This window comes from Uranotaenia lowii, chromosome 2 (genome assembly GCF_029784155.1).
Source record: "Uranotaenia lowii strain MFRU-FL chromosome 2, ASM2978415v1, whole genome shotgun sequence".
NCBI lineage: Eukaryota > Metazoa > Arthropoda > Insecta > Diptera > Culicidae > Uranotaenia > Uranotaenia lowii.
This window is the reverse complement of record NC_073692.1, coordinates 377,481,001-377,486,563: the sequence shown is the minus strand read 5'-3', so window position 1 is coordinate 377,486,563 and position 5,563 is coordinate 377,481,001. Positions and strand designations below refer to the sequence as shown.

General features: G+C 34.2%; 1 protein-coding gene across 1 annotated transcript in view; it reads right to left on the bottom strand.

Annotated features, from left to right (window-relative positions):
* The window catches only part of LOC129744375 (WAS/WASL-interacting protein family member 1-like), a 31,601-nt gene that overhangs the window by 1,321 nt on the left and 24,717 nt on the right, over nucleotides 1–5,563 (bottom strand). The gene's annotated exons all lie outside the window — the stretch shown is intronic.

The following is a 5,563-nucleotide window of genomic DNA, read 5'->3' as shown; positions in this document are numbered from 1 at the left end:
CAGATAGTGACAAAAGTTAATAACTAATAGCAATATCAACCATAGCTTTGGCAATGTTCCTTATGAATTAGATGTTTTATGAATAAATGTGTACTGACTGATATTATTTAAGTTAAGGTTGCCAGAATTCTTTTAGCACCCATACGGGCCGGATAAATCCTGGCAATTTTATCTAAAAACCTGGCAAAATCCGGGCATTTGTTTCGAAATTTTCGACCAAAAACCCGGGCAATATCCGGGCAAATTTGTTCAAATCTTAAGAATAATCAACAAAAATCAAGAAAAAAAAACTTGAAATATCTAATTATATTTTTCATTAAGTTTCATCAGTTTAGTTAATATCGAATATTAAGCTTGAAAAAAATCTATTATAAAACATATATACATAAAAATGAATGTTTGTCTGTCTGTTTGTTCCCTATAGACTCGGAAACTACTGAACCGATCATCGTGAAACTTGGCATCTCAGGGTTTTGGGGCCGGCGATGGTTTCTATAATAGTTACAAACCGCTCCGACTTAAGGGAGAGGGGGCTCCCATACAAAATTTGTAGTTTTTCGAAACAAATTAAAGTCATGACATCCATTTTCTCGCGATTTTTTTTTCCTTTAAGCGGTTTGTTTTTCGTTTCCAAGGTCGAGGCGTCGCGAGCAAACGTCACGAGAGGATAGTAACCATGGCATAGCATACTGATCAGTGGGAATATTTTGGCGCGTATTTCTCAACCAAGCATATTTTCAATGCACGTGGTGGCGATATGAAGCCTTGATGTGATTTTTTTTTCAACTTGATTCCTAGCTCATTTGTACATCACATGATTTTGAATGACGCCTAGATGTTATCCAGATTAACATTTTGCCGATCGAATAAAACATATACATTTTTTTTTGCCAAAATCTGAAATTGAAAAGTCATGGCATCCATTTTTAGAGATTTTCTTTTCTTTGAGGGGTTTGTTTTTCGTCTCTATGGTCAAGCAAATGTCGTCGCAATTGGATAGTAACCAAAGCTGTTCGTTGATCGCTGGAAAAATGGAACAATTAGGCGCCTGTTTCTCAACCAAGTTCCTATATTTCTTATGCACGTGGGGGCGATATGCAACCTAGATGTGCTTTTCTTGCTTAATTGTATACAGCACGTGGAAATAAATGACGTATAGATGTGACACGGATTGGTATTTTATCAATCGAATCAAAACCAATTAAAAGATTTGCAAAAATTGTTCGTGTTAATGCAGGTAGCATTTGTTGTCTAAAAATATAAATTTAGTTCTGATGCTAATGAAATAATGGTATGACACTTGGCGGACAATTGAAAAAAAAAATACAGAAAGTAAAGAATTTACATACAATTTTTTAACCCATTTTGCCTACAAGGTTGTTTTTTTATTTAATATTAATAACAGAAATATGAATAAGATGTTTTCTACAGAAATAGATCGGAAACATTTTGTTGAACATGAACCAGTTTTATCAAGCGGCATTTAAATTTAAAGAAGATAAAAAAATCCGATCCGACACATGAACTGATCAAGAGCCTTTTCTTTAAATTGGATAAGATAGGCCTGACGTGTGCATAAGTGAAAGGTATCAGTGAAATACACTTTTTTTTTGTATCGATTACAGTCGTTGTACCATCATTATGGCATTCGCGACTTTATCAACGTTGCAGTTGGCGGATCGTTATTGAAAAACTTATCCGGTACAACTGTGTTCGATGTTTACACTTGGGCTCGAACTCGCGGACATCGGCTCAGGAGACAACAGACTTGCCAACTGAGCTATATCACAAGCCCAGTGAAATACACTGATTTTTATTGACCAAAAGTGAGGGAATTCATTTTCCCAAAGAATATTTATTCAAAGAATACTAGAGCATGTTCAAACGTTTAACTTTTTTCTGTAACGGAAAAATAAAAAAAAAATGTTTTCTTCTAAAAATTGTTACATCGGCCAAAATACACAACTGAATCGAATCTAATATGGTCGGGATTCGACCAGACCGAACTGAAAGCCATAAACTTGATTTCGAGAAAGTCGAGTTCAAAGTTAATAGCCCTACCAATTGATACCATTTCATTAGATATCTCATTTAATCATTCCAACATCACATTTAGACTCTTATAAAGCCGTCGAGGCTATACTGGTCGATTTCTGATAACACAATAAGCCGAAAACTGAATTTGAATAGCAATATGTTAGCACCCAGTTCACTCTGGTCGAAGCAAAATGTTTAAAAAATGGCCATGCGCTATCATTTGACTGGGCAATTCGTTCTAAACGTAGGAGCCCAGGCTGATGCTTGGAAAATGTATTTTTTCATTGAGCCAGAATGAACCGAGCCATACAAATTTCGCACTTTTGAAATCCGAAATATCTTTGATTGTTACTTTCCGGTTGCATTCTGAACGGCAGTAAGCAATAAAATAAAGTATCTTTTATCGTTAAATGTTAAAAATTCTAACATCCCCTTAAGTAAATTGGAAAACAAATCTCAAGGGACTCGGTTCAGTCTGGCGGAGCGAAATTTTAACAAATGCTTACAATCCGAAATATAAAGTTTAAAGCCACGGGAACGTTTTTTATAATTTAATTTATCAGATATTAGTTCGTGATAAGCCGATGAACTGTTTTGAATCGAAAAAACCAACACACATAAGATTATTTCACATTAAATCAGTTTTCATGACCGAAACAGACTTTTTATCTTTACCTCTCAGTTCACTTTAGCGCAACGCGTTTTTGCCATTTCCACTGTCTGCAACATTGAAATTTTCTAATAATATCTGGAAAAATAGGAAAAATGTTCTGATTTTCATTGGACAGGTAGTTTATTATGATTTGCATCCGATACAATAGCTAACTCATTTTTTTTTTTCAAATTGGCGTTCAGTTCGGTCTGGTCGAATCCCGGCCAAATATAAAGATGAGTTTGACTGTATATGTTTGTTTGTATGCACCTTATGCAAATCCACCCCGCTTAACCGATCAACCTGAAATTTGGTACAGTTATGTGTTTGGACCATGGTAAGGTTTTAGTAATAGTTTTGAGCCCCTCCCACCTAAGAAAACGGACCCTCCCATACAACTTTCGTTTTTATTCACACGAATCAAAAGTCATGGCATCCATTTTGCCAACCGTATTTCGTTTCCTTTGGCGGGGTTGTTTTCACCATCACCATGGCCATGGGCATTAGAAACGACCAACCAGAGTTCACGTGTACTGGATAGCAAATCGATGCTTGCTGAGCATTAAAAATTTGAAAGGAAAAATTTTGGCGGGTGTTTTTTGTCCTACTGTTCAAAGCACGTGGTACCGGTACGAGATATTGGATTGCAAAATAAGGCTACATTTTGAATTGAAAAATACAACTAGCCTGTTAGGAATATATTGACTAAAATTGTAGTGGCTTTTGAAGTGCATTTTATTTAACGCCGCTGGCGGGTCTACAAAAACATACAGTGAACTGAACAGTGAACAATAAATTTACTTTTTCAGCCAAATAGCTATTTTGACTGAGTGTTGAAAAACTTATGAACCGATTTTCATAAATTCCAGCTTTTAAGAGCCAACCATTTTCATATTTTTGAGATTTTTATAAAGAAAGATAAATTAATTAGATTCAGAGTTATAAGTCCAAGGCTGCGATTTAAACGCTTCGATAGCCTTCGAGAAATTCAAACGAAGGTTTAGAAAATTGATTAGGAAACTAAATCTAAGGTTTTGGGTTATATACAATTCAATTTCATTGGCCAATTCCTAACTTCTGAGTCATTTTTGGTCATCAATGTAACTTGACAACATTGATCACTTTTCGCAATAATTAATGCCGCCGACACACAGCCGCCGACCGTGGCCTAGAGGATAGCGTTCAAGTCTTCTAAGCCAGGGGTCATGATATCGAGTCTCGGTCACGGCATACATAGTACTCATTCTGTGGGTTGATGGTGTTAGCATTAGTAAAATGCTAGCCATTATATCCTTGAAAGATGTACGCTTTAGTCTTAAGTAGAATTTAGATCTCTTCAAAGAAACATGAAGTTTCACTGAGATCCTATATGTGTGTGTTCGTTTTAATGGGATGATTGTTACCAACAATGGAAACATTGAAATATAATTCAAATAAAATTTATTTCTTAAAATTATAATGGTAACTTCGGGTCACAGATAGTTTATTTTCGATAACTTCATAAAACTATTAGCGAAACTTTCAACATTCAAGAACAAGTACTCATAAAGCAGTGTAATTTTTAAAAGCACACATACTATTGAAAACATGCAAAGTGAGTTTTAAACATGGTTCAACAATATTCGAAAGTCTTTATGGAAAATTTCTAAGTAAATAAAACTTGAATATACCATTGTACAGGGAGATCATCCAACTTGAAAAGTAGGATGATCTCCAAAACAAGATTTTTATCAAATGAGGGATGTGAAAGTTTAACAAACGGTTTCAGCAGCTGAAAATAAAAAAAAAATCAGATAAAAGCTATTTAAGCTTCCTTAGAAATGGTGGGTGAAAAAAATGTTTTTTCTGATAGGATGAACAAGCAATCAAGGGAAATAATTTTAAATTTCTTTAAAAACAAACCTCATAATTATAAGTTTTTCAAAATAATGAACACGAGAAAAACAATAAATAATCTCAATCAAAACTTTAAAAAACAACAATACTTACAAAGCTAACATGGCTTAAAATTGGCAAAAATTCTTATATCTAATTATGAATTCAATGCTTCCAAAATTTTGAGAAGTCCATCGACTCATTTTGATTTTTATTTTATGCGAACCCGAGCAAGGCCGGGTAAAATCAGCTAGTTTAGAAATAAAGATGAATCTTTTTATTTTAAAAAATTCTATAAAAAATGTCGTACTTATTGCTTGCATACCAATTCAAGTACGTACTTAACGTGAAAAGTGTTTTTGTGTTACATGGCTGCATAAAAGAGACATTTGATCCGCTTCTTTTTTGAAAAGTGAGACTTTAGAACTGATATTTAACTGGAAGCAAAATTTTTATGAGAAATTTTTAGTATACCCTTGAAGTGTTAAAAAAATATTACCTCCTGTCAACTTACACGGTGGGGCAAGGGCAAACGTCGAACTTTTAAGAAATTCATCTTCAAAATGATTCAATATGTTGGAAAGACCAGAAAGGGTATTCTGAATGTTGAAACGGAAGCGGATAATAAAAGTTTGTAAATGTCTTTGTAATGAAGGTCATTTGCTTTGAACAGCATTCGTTAAAAGTGGAGTAACAAACAACAACAACGAGTTTGAACCCAAGAGTAAACATCGAACACAGTTGTACCGGATAAGTTTTTCAATAACGATCCGCCAACTGCAACGTTGATAAAGTCGCGAATGCCATAAAGATGGTAAAACGACTATAATCGAAACAAACAAAAAAAAATCAATGAAACTTAATAAAACAAACTAACAGAAGTACTTATTAAATCCATTTTAAAGCCATTACTCTGACGCATCTGAAAATAAACTTTGCATTTACACTTGCCCCAATATACGGAACAGATGTTAACTTAGAAATTGTTTTTGCCAACAT